Genomic DNA, 15,449 nt, shown 5'->3' on the forward strand with positions numbered 1-15,449 from the left:
TAGATAGGCTCTTTCTACTAGGTTTTAAATCTATATTAAAAAAAAAATTGTTTCCAGGGAACCCATCCTTTGCCTCCTCAAGGTCTCCTTGCCCATTATCTAAAAGAAGTAATGATTTGTTTTTGTAAATCTAGAATTTGTGTCCTGTTCTCTTTTCAGCATTAGATTAAAGACTTAAATTTCTCATTTTTCCCGTCTCTGGAGTTCCTGGGTTTGAATCAAATGGAAGGCAATGCCATTATTCTCCCTTATCCACGGTTAATGGCTGTGATGTGGGGATTAGGGCTTTGTGTGTTTGGGAGACAAGGGAGAGACATCGAGGGTCTGCGCCACGGGGTTCTCTGCTGCCCGCTTGGCCCCCTTGTCTGGGGGTGCCCGTGGCAGCATTTGGGCACGCCCCGTGGGAGATGGTCCACACTCAGAAACTCAGCACAGGGACAGGCTTCCACTTAGGGTGGGGACTAAGATACTGGAACTCTAAAAAGACTTCTGCAGAAGATGATAGCTTTTCCCACATCACCCCCACCTTTCTCCTTCTCTTTCTAGACCGCCTGGCCTCCTGGTGATGCTCACGCTGTGCTAAGTGTTGGTGGCCATCGAGGTTTTTGCATCCTGGGGACGAATCCTGAGCTGGCCAGAGACGGACATCGAAAGGTAAGACTCTGCTCAGCTCGCTTGCAAATAAGAAAGGCAACAAACCCGGGCACTGCCAGAGGGAGTATAGCTGGTCCTCTCAGCCCTTTGGTCAGGGGGATTTTTACACGATGTGGGATTAGCACCTAGCAAAGCCACCGAGCCCCAATCCTTCAGGAATCAATCTACGAGCAGGATGGCAGCTCTTCTGGCTCCCCAAGGGACTGGGGGGGTGCAGAGATCTGGGGGCAGCCAGCAGCTGGGTGACCATTAATCTCCTCAAGACCTGAATTACTTCTTTGGTTATTTAACTTTTCTTGTTATTAAAGTAGTAGTATTCAATATCAGTAAAAGACTATTTGTTTATTGTAAAAATATTTTAAAAGGTAGCACCTAAAATTATATAAATTACTTATAGTCATAATCCCAAGAAATAACCATTTTAGTGTCCCTTTCCAGACTTTCTTTCTATACATGTACATAAAGTGTATGCACATATGTATATACACATGCACACGTACATGGGATCACACTGTATGTACTGCTTAGTGATGCGTTCTTTTGACTTTACAATAGTCACATGTACATTTTTTACCTCAGTAAATACAGATCTGTAGCATTTTTAGACTCTTCATATCATCTGGATATAATAATCTACACAATTTACTTAACCAGTGCCCTAATGGTGGGCATTTAGTATATTTTTAAATTTCACTCCTACAAATAAAAACACAACAAACATTTATCTTTGCATAGTGATTTGGTAATTTTCATGGATTAGATTTATAGAGGTCTGGCCTAAACTTTTGATTCAGGATTTTCAAACCTAGATTGTAAAAACCAGGTAGCCAGGAGAGTTGGGAGGAACGTGGCCTAAAGGGCACAAAATCTGATGAAAAGATCGATAAGATTGCTTGACAACCCACCCAGCAGGCCAGAACTGCATGTGCAGAAGTAGGAGAGCCTGGAGATGGAGTTGCCAGCACCTGTTTGCTATTGCTCAAGGGACAGGAGGATAGACCTGGGATGAAGGCTGGAGGAGGGAAGCATGGGTGCTGGGGTTCAGGACACAAGGCTCAGCTGGCCCAGCCTAGCATGTCTTGATGGCACTTGATGCTTTAGAAGTCCATGGGCCAGAGTCATCTCTGTGTAGCACATTGTGCCTGGTGCTGGGTGAGCACAAGCCATAGCAGCCCCAGGTGTCCTTAGACACCACACCCTGGTGCCCTCTGGCCAGGAACTTCATGGCCTCTACCCGGACCCCCTTGTGTGGTCTGAACTCCAGCTTTCTTCCGCATCAGGGGCCAGGGCAGCAGACTAGCAAATTTCCTGCCATGTCCAGGTTCCCTATGGACTCGGAAACAGCCAGGTTGGGGATGGTCCTCCACTCCCAGAGCCTTGGCTTACAGAAAAAACACTGCAGCTCTAGGATTCTGAATTGTAGGTAGCCATGGTTGTCAGCAAGAAGCAGGAGGAAGCTCCAGGCTGGGCCTGGATCAGCTGCCACAATGGAAGAAACATTCACTGGGCATCCAGCCTGCTGCCACTGTTCCCACCTAGCAGCCCAAGAGGGACAGCCAGTGGGGGCAGATGGGTTTCTGGCCTTGGGAGCTGGTAGGCTGTTGGCGTGCATTTCATGGCACCCCTGAGCCACTGAGCAGCTAGACAGCCATCCTGGTTAGTTGTCCCAGGCCCTAGGTAGCGTTTTGCTTCTGTGACTATCAGGTGAAAGGAGGGGAGTTGGAAAACTAGACAGATCTGGTGACAGTGGCATCTTGGATCTGGTGATGGTGGCATTTCTAGCTCCTAGAAGTGGAGGTGACTGTCTGAGACGAGAATAAGGAATGCTCTTCACAGAAGTCAGCTTTCCAAGGGTAAGCCTCCAAGTTTTAGGTGATGCGAGTGTGGCGGGAGTGAAAGGGATCTAGAGACCCAAGGGAATGGGTTCAACGGCCTTTATTTTAGGATCTTCTGTTCCTCCCCATTGACACAGAGTGGCACATGGCTCTTTATCCTGATCTTCAAGAAGCATATATTTTAGGGTGGGAGGGACCTTCATAGGATACCTGGTCGATCCACCGGTAGACTGGTGTCCCCACTGTGAACTCACATTAGTCTTCCCTACCACCTGGCCAGCTCCTGGAGGATGGGAATCACATCTGATTCATCTCCATATCCCCTTCCACCACCCCCACGCAGCACCTGCTGGGGCTCTCAGTGAATACATCACTGCTTGCACAGCCACAACTGCTCCTGGGAACACCGTAGCACGTGGCCCGCTGCCCGGGTGTGCTTTTCGCTTTTCCCTCACGTGCAGAGCTCCATTGATTCCCAAGAAGATAGGAAGTCTGCACAGCCCAGTCTGTCCCCTGGTGACCAGTGGAAGAAGCTATCACCTTCCTCTGGAAACTGGGCCAGATCGCTGGGCTGTGTGGATCCTGCTGCAAAACGGAGCCTGCTCCCGTGCAAAGCAGGGAAGGCTGCGCTGTGCTGGCCAGTGACCAAGAGTGTGGTGCGCACCCAGCGGGCAGGAGGGAAACCTGATCCCTGTCCTGCAGTGAGGGACTTGGGCAGGGGTGGAGCTCAGGGGAGGTAAAGCTCAAGACCTGGTTTGTGCAGGACCTAATGCTGAGCCAAGAATGACATTGACAGATGCCTAGACTTTGGAGGTGGTGAAGGGCAGACTTGGATCCCCATCAGTGCTGAGGAGCGCCCCTCTGCAGCCTCCCCTGTCTCGATCCCTGCCTCAGCACTCCTCAACCAGGCCCCTCGTCCCCCCTGCATGCCCTGCATCCTGAGAGGACATTGCAGATGTCTCCCCAAGCTGATGGGACTTGGAACTCCTCCATTAGAGAACACCGTGTGCCCTGCCCTGCCCTGGACTTGCGCGCTCACCACAGCTTCAGCTGGCAAAGCCAATCTGAAGGTGCCCTTGCTGACCACACCCTTCTCACTCCCTCACTCTCAACAGCCTTGCTTCATTCCCTCCCCCTTCTTCTCTTTCTCATCCCTCTGCCTTTGGCTTCCATGGCTCCCACCCAAAGACAGACCTATGGGCAGATGTTTCAGTGCTGCCTTCACCAACACATCCACTCTCTCCCCCACTTGTCCTTTGTCCTCGCTTCCTCTCCCAGCACCACCCCAGGAACCTTCTGGGAAACTTCTGGGCACTCAGCCCGCCGAGGAGTCCGTGGAACCATACCAGCCACCCCAGCACAGATCCTTCCGCAGAGCCCCACCTTTGCCATCATCCCCAAGACCTCTGGCCTGACCTCTCCACCTAAGTAAGGATCAGCAAGTGACCTCCCTGCTAGCTTCAAGGAGACCATGGGCCTCTCTCCCCCTTGGCTTGGTGGGCCATGTCCATCTTTGTGGCCACTCTAGCCCCTCTTCCTCCTCCTGCTGTGAGTAAGGGCATTGGAGCTGTAAGGTTTTCCTCAGCTTTCCTTCCTCTCAGCGGTCCCTCTACTCCCTCTGCTCCAGCTGTCTCTGGGGCTTCATTCTCAGGTGGCACCTCTCTCCTAAGGTCCCGACCACCTCCAGAGTCCTGAGAGTCGGTCACAACCTGTCTGATTTGCATCCCAGACTCAGCCTGGCTAACACAAAGCCGCCTCACCGCTAGGCAGCCTTTGGGGACCTTGGTACTCACTCCTCCCTGCGCTGCATTTCTCATCTTCCTTCCTGGACCACAAGCTCCTTAAAGATAGGCACTGTCCTCTTGTCTCCATATTGTGAGATCAGACCATCTTAGTTCTAAGACGCAGCAGAAAGTAGCCACACAGACAGCAGGTGGATAGGACCTTAGACCGGGAAGCAGCCACTGGGCTCTGGTCCCAACTCCAGCATTAACTGAGCAAAACTGCCCCATGGAGCTGCTGAGTCCATCCCCTCCGCATAGGCTGAGGGCAACCCCTGTCCTGCCTAACTCCCAGGAGAAGACTGGCAGGTCTTCCTGGGCCAGAAGTATCAGCTCTCTGTGAATGCTGAAATCACCCAGAGAGCTTTAAAACCTACAGATCCCTGGGTCCTATAGGACCCAGACTTCCTAATGTCATTGTTCTTCTGGGGATGGGTGTCCGTGTACTTTAGATCCTTTACACTGCTCTCAACTCCCAGGTGTTACCAAATTCCTGGACTCTGAGCCCTGAGGAATGGACATGGAAGTTATGGAGATTTAGCAAAACAAAGTTCCTGGGTGATATGTCATTAATGTACTCTTCACATACTCTAAAATCTACGCCCCCCTGCCCCGCTCCCCCCTTCCCTGATCAAACCATCCAAAAGCCGGGTACTTTGGCTGTCACATTGTCAACCCTGTTCATCTCACCCCACCCCCCGAATGCTTTCGCATGAACCCTACGGGCTCTTAGAAGATCTTCTTTTCCTATCGATCATACTGAGGTGCCCACATTCAGGATTCTGTGGCAGTTAATGTTTATCTTGTCACTGTGATCCCTTTGCTGGGCCCCTTGGGAGAAGTGCCTCTGATTTCAGCACCGACATACTCTTCTCGCCAGCCTTGTCATACTGCCTCATATTGAATCATGTTGTAACATCGGCTTCTTGTTTGCCTCTTCCAAGTCAAGACAGTGGCTCTCAACTCTGGCTGCATATTAAAATCACCTGGGGACATTTAAAAAATTCTGATATCCAGGCTAGATACACCAGATCAAAATCATTTAGATCAAAATCTCTCGGGATGGGACCCAGGCATTAGTATTTTGTGAGGCTCCCCCAGCAATTCCAGTGAGAGGCCACAGTCAAAAGCACCGCCCAGCCTCAAGGCAAATCTGTGACCCACCTGTAACACACATAGGGAACTTTCTAGATCTGGTTTCAGGGAGGCAGCAGTGCCTGTGCCATTTCCTGCTCTTATATTTGTCAGTCCCTGCCCTGCTTTGGACTGACCTCATCTTCTTACAGGCATCCCTGGAAGTTACCTTCCGTCCTTCCTGAAACCGGGTCAGGTGAAAACACAATAGAAAGCTTCCTGCTTGTCCCTGGCTGGGCCCTGGCACGGTTCCCATCCCCACTTCAGGCCTCTGAGGACAGAGGGTCAGAGGCCCCTTTCCTGCCCATGGTGGCCGGGTCAGCGCCCTCCCTTCTGGTAAATCCCACAACAGGGTCAGTGCCCCCAGTTCTGTAGAGAGCTCTGCGAGGCCCCGGAAGAAAATCATCTGTGTGCTGGTTGGGAGGGGGGCAGAGAAGGGACTGACGGGATGGCGTCACTGTGTCCAGAACAGTGGCTGGGCCGCCCTCCCGTCTGTTCTCGTCAGCCTCTGAGACTCAGCCCCTTGATGAACGACATGCTGAGGTCATGGGTCAAAGGCAAGAGATGTCCCCGGAGTGGAATCTTTCCCCATTCTGGAAGCAAAGTTGTTCAGGAACAGCAAATATCCAGAGCAGTTCCCGTTAGTTAACAGGGCTGGGGTGGAGCGCGCACACAGCAGTTCACTCTAGCTGCAAAACCTCATTTGGCACCTGGGCTAGAAATAGCTTATCTGCAAACCTCAAGAGTTTATTTTTGTGGCCAAGTTTGATTTTCCAAGCGACCTGTCTTCTTCCTTACCTTGAATGCGCCCCAGTGGCTGGGGCTGCTGGGAACAGTTGTGAGTTTGTCCCCTACAGGAGGGCACCTGGCCCTGGGGGTGTCGAGACTGACCCAGCCTACACCTTACAAGCTTTGCTGTGTACTGTGAGCGCCCAGAGGGAGGCACGCCTAATTTGCACAGAATTTTAATTTGCGCAGAAATACCAAATAGGCTAGTAGTGGCCCTGCCACCAGAGCCCTGCTCAGGGAAAGCACCATGCATACATCTGTCCAGCGACCATGCAAGGATGCTCCTAAACTACTGGACTTCTGTCCCTTCTTGAAGATCTCATGTATGCACAGTCCACTCAAAAGAACTTTGAAGTTTTTGCCTTCAATCATAAATTGCTCTCTCTCTCTTTCCCTTTCTCTCTCTCTCTCTCTCTCTCTCTTGCTTGCGTGCGCACAGCATGACACTGCAGGAGTACTGGAGCTGTAGAGGAACAGCCTGTACGTGGTGAAACGGAGGGCATTTCAGCATTCATTCCTTTATCCCTTCAAGCACTTAGTAGCAACCACATTGCATATTGTTCTAGGGCCAGAGTCCAGAGAGGTCAGACAAAAGCCCTCTCCTCAAGCAGCTGGCAGCCCAGAGAGACCAGAGAGTGAATATATTCTTATAAGCAGATGTGATAAATGCAACGATAGGAATTGGTACTATGGAAGTGCTACGAAAGAACAATTCATTTCCTGAACAAATATTTCTTGAGCACCTACTATATGCCATGCATCATTCTAGGCAGTGACCATGCGAGACCAAATCCCTGACCCAGAGCTTCCATGTGAGTGGAGGAGAGTACTCAACTAACTTAGTTCGGTCAAAACTAACAGGCTGCCAAGAAGAGGTGGCTCTAAACTGGAAATGAAGTCTGTGTGTGTGTGTGTCTGTGTGTGTGTGTGTCTGTGTGTTTGTGTGTGTCTGTGTGCACGTGCGCATGTGCATGCACCCAAGGAATGTTCCAGGCAATGGCAACAGCTTGTGCAAAAGTCTCAAGATATAAAAAGATAAGAGAGCTCAGAGCCTAAGGACTAAGAGAGACCTGTGGGTTGGGAAATGCAGCAAGAAAGGTAACGAGGTCTTGGCCCTGGTGGCCACTGAATGCTGTGCTAAGCCTCTGAAAGTCACCCTCCCAGATAATGGAGACATAGCTGCAGGCTCATAGAGCCCTCTCACAGCCAAGCTCCCCATGCACTTTCTGACCCCAAAACAGAGACTTTCTGGCAGCCTGTGCTCTGGGCAACCACTGCCCCAACCCCAATTTGTTAGACCATCCAAGGCTTAGATTGTAGGACTTCTTTTATCTCCTCCCCTGACCTACTGCTTTTTGTTTGCAACACATTTTTACACAGTTCCTTCTCCTCGGTCATGAGGGAGACCTGAGGAGGTAGAAAGAGAGAAATTACTGTTGTCCTTTATTACACCAAGCAGCAAGCTGAAGCCCAGAGAGGGCCAGTGTCTTGCCCGAGCTCACTCAGCCAGTCAGAGCAGAAGGGGAACTGGAGTCCTTGTGCCCTGGTTCCTAATCCAGAGGCCCCTCCTGCCTTCATGTCAACTGCCACTCCTTATACTGAAGCCTAAAGAGCTCTGAGCAAGTGTCAATGGTGTGCCAGCCTGTCTTCCACAAACATTAATTGAGCACCTATTATGTATCAAGCCAGCAATGGAATGATCATCCTCTGGGCCTCAGTGTACTCCAGAAGCAACCCAGAAAGAAAACTGTCCTTCCTCCCATCCACCATGACCCAAGAGGCCTAAAGGCTACAGGTCAGCCAGACCTATGCTGTCACCCACCAGCACCAAGCTCCAGCACCACTTGAACAGGCAATAACATCACCATCACTGGCCAGAGACCACTCCACTGCCTCACTGGGTCCTCTCCTCCAGCCATTTGGAGGCACGCTATTTATAGCCGATACATATTTCCCTCTGACCTGTAAGTGAGCCAGGGGCTGAAAAACTAGGGGGCTTATGCCTCATTTGCAGAGCAACAGTTTGCTGGAGTAAGGCAGACGCAGCCTAGCAACCCTCATGGGTTGAGGGTTTTTTTTTTTTATTATTAATATTTGTAGCAACTCATTTAGATAAAAGCATCTGGTTCATAAGAAAGCAACAACAACAAAAAATCATTTAAAGCGTATTTCTGATTTTACAAAGTAACCTAGTAACAGTGCAGGAGATAACAATTAACCCAGCCCCCCTTCTCCAGGTAGTCAGTCAGACAGGTGCTTTAAGTGGGGAATGAAAGTCCGACACAGAGAGGGTCTACCCAGGGTCTCTCAGATCAGCACTCACAGAACAGCACAACGCGGCCCCAGCCAGCCAGCCAGAGAGCCTCACCCTCCCATTAGCGTGTACAGGAGGCATCCTGCCTCTCCATCCCAGAATGAGCAGTATGATTATTTATTTAGCACCAGATCAGGGCTTTCTGAAATGCACTCAAAGTGCTCTGCTGTCTTGCTCAGGGGTACACTGAGCCGCACTTCTGGCTCTGTGAACCAGCTAAGGTAAATCAGGCCCCGCACCAGCTAACCAAGCTCACCTCCCGTGACACCCCCTCCCGCCCCCGCCACCGATGTGTACACACACACAGCCTCTGTTCCCATGCAAACAGACCCTCATGCTCCTAATAGACTCTACATGTGTGCATCACACCTCTAGGCACTCATCCTGCAAGCCTGAATATCCCGGAAAGGCCTCTCCCATCCCCACCCATCTCCTGGCAAAGAGCTCCCAGCCACCCACGCACGGGAATCTTCTCTCCTCGGATTTCCTGACGCTGTTACTCTCCCTGGCAGCCATTCCCTCACTTCTTCTTGGGTCAGATGTGGTCCCTTCGCTGTCCAGTGTGCTCGACGCTCATCCCTCTACCACTGTGAGCTCTCAACATAGGGGTAGGGGGTGTAGGTGATCTCTGCACCTAATAAACACTGATGATAGAAAAAGCTACCTCACATGGTCTCTAGCTATGCTTATGTGCTCCTGAGTCCTTCAGTCACTCTGCCTCCTTTCCATCATGGGACCCTCAACACTTGACACCTGGCTCTTGTCTCTTCTGCCCTGGGAGACAGCTGGCAGTGCCCTGAGGACAAGGCCTCTATATTAGCCTCTGGGTCCCTCCCCAAAGCCTGGCACAAAGAAGGCCTCAAATGTATGGATGAGTGAGGGCCATTCAGCCTATCTCGCCTGTGAGCTCAAGGACCAGGCGCAGTTCACAGTGCCAACCTTAGAGGAGTGAGGGCAAGACACTGACCTTGTCCTTGCAAGGCCACACACCCCAGGCCAGAGCTCTCCTTCCTGCTGTTCCAGGCACAGTCCACACTCTACAATCCAGGAGGAAATAGGCCTCCCTGGGCCCTTCTGGGAAGCAGGGTCTCCATATGCTCAATTTCACATTCAAGCCACATTTAGAAAGGTGTGTCCCGCATCCAAAGGAGCCTCACAGCCTTGCATTCATGCACTTGGGAAACATTTCTAGTAAGCAACATGGCATAATGGTTGAGCCCAGATGGTGGACCCAGACTGCCTGGTCCTGCTCCCAGCCCTGCCTCTTACCTGCTGTGCAACCTCCAGCATATTACTGAGCCTCCCTATGCTTCAGTTTCTACATCTGAAAAACAGGGATTAGAATAATACCTACATCATATGGTGGTTGTAAGGATTAAATGAGTTAACGTAACACAGCGCCTAGAATAGCACTTGCAGCATAGTCCTCTACAAACATTTGCTATTATTCTCAGGGGCTAGGACTCCAACTGAGTCATGAACTTAATTCATCCTCTCTTCAGGACCAAATGCACTTTCAAGGAAGGTACTGGTGTACCCACCCCTTGCCCCCACCCTTCCCCGTCAGTCATCCTGCAGTTCTGCATTGCTGAATGCAGCTAATCAGCAGAGGACTTCTGCTCCCAGGGAGGTGGCCCTCCTTAGCTCACAGGGACCCCCAAGCAGCTATAGAGCTACATCCTGATTCTCCGTGGACAACAGGGCATCCTGGGGCCCCTCCTGCTCACTTCGGGCGTGGGGGAGAGGGGATCTCTCAGCACCCATCACAGACTCATTTTCTTCCCCACCCCCATACCTGTGACCTCCTGAAGACAGGCCCTAACCTTGTGTTAGGCCTGCCCCAGCAGTCTATACCCAGACAGCGGAGAAATGATCACCAGAAACACTGGGGCTTGACCCACCCCAGGCTGCCACTGGCTGGCTCTGGGACCTGGAAGCATGTCCTCACCCCTCCTTGGATCTCAGTTTCCTTATCTGTATCATGAGGGATTGGAGTTATGATGGATTCCCAAGGGCCAGTCAAACTCTGTCCCCCTGAGTGATGCTCTGGATGTGGCCACATGGGGGCTTCTGGGACTACACCACAATTAGCATTGTGGCTTCAGAAGGTATGTCAGCATGTCCTTGGGGCAGCTGTCATTAACAATTATGAAGTCATTATCTGGTAAATAATTCATAACCCGAGAGATGGGATAAGCCGCCAATAAACAATAATCCATTTAGAAGGAGGCTTGGCAAGGGCTAGTGCTGCCAGGATGGTGTGGATCCATCCCTGCCTCCGGTATCAGCACAGCCCATAGCTAGAGCCTCTACAGCCCTCCTCCCTTCTCACCCTTGACCAAAGGCATCACCCTTCCTCCAGGCTCAGGCAGGAGTTGGTTTCTAGAGTAACAATATTGAGTGATGACCAAGTGCCAAGGACTATGCTGAACAACTGGCATATAGCTTCTCCTTGAATCCTCCCAAGTGCCCTGTGCACATGGGTGTGGTCACTGTCCCCCTTTGCAGGGCAGCATGCTGAGGTTCAGGGGAATTCACATTTTACCCAAAGTCTGAGCCAAGATCTGAAAGCGCTGGGCTGGGATTCAGGTCCTCTTGGCGTGAGAGCTCTCCCTCTTGGCCAGTATGGCCACTGTAACCACCTGTGACCCTCGACCTCCCGTCATTCGTCTGGCCTTTGTCTCCATGTGACCTATGCCCTCCCAGGTGAACTGGGAGTCCTAGGAGCTTATGTTCCCCTCTCCAGTCTTTCTCACCAAGGATAGGGCCTTGGAGGTGTTTCATAGGGTTTCAGACGACACTCACTGGGCTGGCTGCCTGGTTAATGGTGCGGGCAGGCTTGGCAGCCAATCCAAGGGCACTTGAGAAGGGGAGCAGGAGGGCATGTTTTCAGGACACCCATCTTCTCACAGGCCTGGTGCACTTTTTCCCTGTCAGGAAGACATTGCATCCTTCTGGCCACACTCCCACAGAGAACTCTTATCTTGTGGAAGGAGCTTTTTGCCTGGATGAAGTAAACCTATGCCGTGTGGTTGGTCTTTAAGACTAGGTTGGCTTCTTCTAGGTAGAGGCACATCATCAGTACCTGTACAGTGAGCTCCCTAAGGCCTGGTCGTGAAAGGTCTTAGTTACACTTCTCAGACTACCGGAGCTCCTCTGAGTTGGGAGCTTCAAGGAGCAGGGTGGAGTTACTGAATGCTAGGCCCTGTAGTTGTCACACATCTGGAATGTTGCACAAACCTCCAGGGCCAGGCCGCATGGTAGAGGAAGCCACAGTGGTTCCCAGGCATGCAAATTTCTCAGTAATTGTGGTGGCCAGCCCAAGGAGCCTTCTGACCGCTCCTACTGTGGACAGTGGGGTGGTTAAGACTGGTAGATACAAAGGCCAGGAGAAGGGGTCACCTTGCTACGTCCTAGAACAGCTTGAAACAACTAGAACCTTCCCATCTCTGTTGGATGGAATATCCTCAGGGGAGGTGCTGGTCCTGTCCTGAGTTCCTTTGCTTCCAGAAATGGGGAAAGATTCCACTCCAGGGACACCTCTTGCCTTTGACCCATGATCTCAGCATGTCGTTCATCAAGGGGCTGAGTCTCACAGGCTGACGAGAGCAGACAAGGGCGGCCCAGCCACTGTTCTGGACACAGTGACGCCATCCCCGTCAGTCCCTTCTCTGCCCCCCTCCCAACCAGCACACAGATGATTTTCTTCCAGGGCCTCGCAGAGCTCTCTACAGAACTGGGGGCATTGACCCTGTTGTGGGATTTACCAGAAGGGAGGGCGCTGACCCGGCCACCATGGGCGGGAAAGGGGTCTCTGACCCTCTGTCCTCAGAGGCCTGAAGTGGGGATGGGAACCATGCCAGGGCCCAGCCAGGGACAAGCAGGAAGCTTTCTATTGTGTTTTCACCTGACCCGGTTTCAGGAAGGACGGAAGGTAACTTCCAGGGATGCCTGTAAGAAGATGAGGTCAGTCCAAAGCAGAGCAGGGACTGACAAATATAAGAGCAGGAAATGGCACAGGCACTGCTGCCTCCCTGAAACCAGATCTAGAAAGTTCCCTATGTGTGTTACAGGTGGGTCACAGATTTGCCTTGAGGCTGGGCGGTGCTTTTGACTGTGGCCTCTCACTGGAATTGCCGAGGGCTTTTGGTGACTACTGTGACACCATCCACCCCAAAAAAGGGGCCCACATCCACCTGTGCTCAGAGCCCTATTCGTGGGGCTCACACCTCCTGTCACTGGTGGTGGCTATGGCCTGAGGCTCTGCCGTGCTGCTTCCAGGGCACCAGGCCAGCTCCTTAGGCCTCTAAGACAGGACTTTCCACGCCCGCCCAGTTGTGGATGGATTGACAGAAAACCAAACTCTCATTGAGGGAAGGATGGAGGGTGGGAGGGGGAGTTTCCAGCCCTGGCAGTCAAAGGAGTGAGAGAAATTGTTTTTTGTCGTGAGGCAGAGCGTGGCTTGTCCGTGGGCTATAACAGAAAGGACATCTTTCCGATGGCCCCAAGAAACGATGCTGTTCCGTGTGCTCACATGTCGTTCGTCCTCCTGTTCTCAGTGAGGAGGTGCCGTGGAGGAGGAGGGCCCCCAGGGCCCGCCGTCCTGGTCCTCCTCCCGCATCAAGCTGTGGGGATGGATGGATCTGGCCCGAAAGCCTGCTGGCTGAGGTCTCCAGGGAAGGAAATTCCATCAGCCCCCAGAGTCCCTATTCCGGTGGCTCTGGCAGGCTCCTCTTCTATCTGACCTAAATCTCCCTTGCTGCAATTTAAGCCCATTTTCCCTGGTTTTGTTTTGAGTGGAAATGGAGAACAGCTAGTCCCCAGCTGCCTCCTCCAAAAGCCAGCTGACTCACAGGCCTTCATGCCTCCTGCCACGCTGAAGCATTCTCCGAAACCTGCCCTGTTGTATCCCTCCCCGCTGAAGGCTCCATTAGTGCAGGAGATGAGGCTCCCCCAAGGGACACAGAGGTGTCCTGCAGGCACAGCACAGAGGTGCCCCCCACTGGGGATGCTGAGGGGAAAGGGGGGTAGATGGCGCATGAGTCGGTGCAAGGCTGCCGTCTGGCCAGGGAGCTGGGGGAGCTTCTTGCAGGAGGTGACACCCCCGTGAAGTCCTGAAGCAGGGGAGAAACAGGGCCCGACAAAAGGAGGCCTCACAGCAGGTATCAGGGGGACTGTCAGTCTCTCCCTGTCCCTGTCCCACGTTTGGGTGTGAAAAGCTAGTTCTCTTAGTGATATCCTCTTTGACCCCAGGGTTTAAGTGGAATTAGGAGTTCCACATCTTGACCCATTCATTCTCTTCTTCGTGAACATCATATGGCGGGGAGGCCGCCAGGAGCCAGGTACATGCCACATGTATCCCGTGGGCCCCTCTGTTGGCCTGTTGATAATCTCCTGAGCTGCTAGGTTTGTCTTCATTTTGTGCCTTTTTACTTCTGGGAACAAAGAACCCCCACATGTTTCTGCTAAACATTAGCTATTTTGTGGGCCATTGAAGCCAATTCCTGGAAGAGTTGGGGGCTCATGGCTAAAAAAAAAAAAAGAAAAAGAAAATAAAATAAATAAATAAATAGAATTCGATTGGAAAACCGTAGACGGCCGCTAAGGCTGAGTTTAAAAAGCAGTGACGCTGAGTGTCCCTGACAGCTCTCAGGCAGGGCGCGGTGACTGCAAGAGAAGAATTTTTATTTTTCCTCCGCCCCTGGAATTAAAGCCTTCCTCCTCTGTAGGATAAATGGACAGAAATGGAAACCTTTTCCCTAAGCAGTTATCTTACCAAAATACTGAGATGTGAGCAAGGTCATTGGACTATTTTTTCCCCATTGCTTGGTCAAAAGCACCCTCCACACTACTTGGCTTCAACACAAAGGAACCAAAAAAAAAAAAGCTGGAAAAAAAAAAAAAAGCCCCAACATTGATTGGATTTAAATAATGGAATTGCCATTAATATCTTCCATAAAAGATGATTGATTCTGACTTGGATTTATGGGAAGTTGGGGCTTGTAAAAGTAAACAGAGTGGCAGTCGTTCAATATTAATGCTGGTTTATGCACTGCACCCCCCACCCCCACCCCACCCCCCAGGGCTGGTTAAATGGACGGGCTCCCAGCGGCTGAGTCGAGAGAGTTACCCCCTGTGCCAGTTTAGGAAGCCAGCCTGCACCCAACCCCTCCTTCCCTCCCATGAGATCCTATTATGAAAATTACTGGGGAGACCAGCAGCTTGCTCCTCTGCCCTGTGGAAGCCCACAGCCTCCAATAGGCCCGAGGACTCCCGGGTGGCCTGGAAAAGTCTCTCCCTCTGCCTGCACCCCTCAAGAGCTCCAAGCTTCAGTGGGCTTGCTCTGAGCTTCTGCAGGCCAGGGGTTATGTGAGCCGATGCAGCCTCTAGCTTTGCTGTTCTTACGGAACAGCTCAGTAGAGGGGCCTTTAGTGCAGGGACACGAGGACTGAGGGTTTCAGAACAGTTTCTCCACTGATTCTTTACTCCTGCTCAGGGAAAGACGGAAATGAGCTCTAGGTTTCCCAGAAAAGTCGGGGCAGACCCTAAGTAGCCTAGGACTTTTCTTAGGAAGGGCTGGTGATTGAGGGTGATGGGGGCTGCCCACCTGCCATAGTGCCAACACCTGCCAGCATCCCACCCAGCTGGGCCATCAGCCCCACTCTTGACCCTCTCACCCCTGGATAGCTGCCCATCCCCAAATGGGCAACTTGAACCCTTATCACTATCTCCCAGCCTTCTAGGCACTGTTGATCCCCTGTCGCCCAGGTATAAACTGGCGACTCCAAGACCTGCCCCCAGGGTCCGTCCACATGGCCCCCTCCCCCTCCCCAGGATATCTCTCAGGGGCCACAAGACCTCACAGAATTCCTCGGCTCTCCAGCCGGCTCCTCAACCTGTGCTTCCCACCTCTGGGAATGGCCGTACCACCTACCCAGATCC

General features: G+C 51.9%; 1 protein-coding gene and 1 long non-coding RNA gene across 3 annotated transcripts in view; one reads left to right on the forward strand and one right to left on the reverse strand.

Annotated features, from left to right (window-relative positions):
- The window catches only part of KLHL29 (kelch like family member 29), a 306,165-nt gene that overhangs the window by 82,924 nt on the left and 207,792 nt on the right, over window positions 1-15,449 (forward strand). Inside the window, exon 2 of the mRNA XM_038560887.1 lies at window positions 547-654. The gene's annotated coding sequence lies outside the window, so the exon portion shown is untranslated. The remainder of the gene's footprint in view (window positions 1-546; window positions 655-15,449) is intronic.
- On the reverse strand, window positions 4,912-10,584 carry LOC102155458. Of its 2 annotated transcripts, none has more exons than XR_005372204.1 (3): window positions 10,409-10,564; window positions 9,777-9,831; window positions 4,912-5,256 (listed from the first exon to the last, which is right to left on the reverse strand). It is a non-coding gene; the product is annotated as an uncharacterized LOC102155458 (long non-coding RNA). The 2 variants fall into 2 exon arrangements; XR_005372203.1 differs by having other exon boundaries at window positions 4,915-5,256; window positions 10,456-10,584.

The sequence above is a fragment of the Canis lupus genome, chromosome 17, assembly GCF_011100685.1.
Source record: "Canis lupus familiaris isolate Mischka breed German Shepherd chromosome 17, alternate assembly UU_Cfam_GSD_1.0, whole genome shotgun sequence".
Classification (NCBI taxonomy): Eukaryota; Metazoa; Chordata; class Mammalia; order Carnivora; family Canidae; genus Canis; species Canis lupus.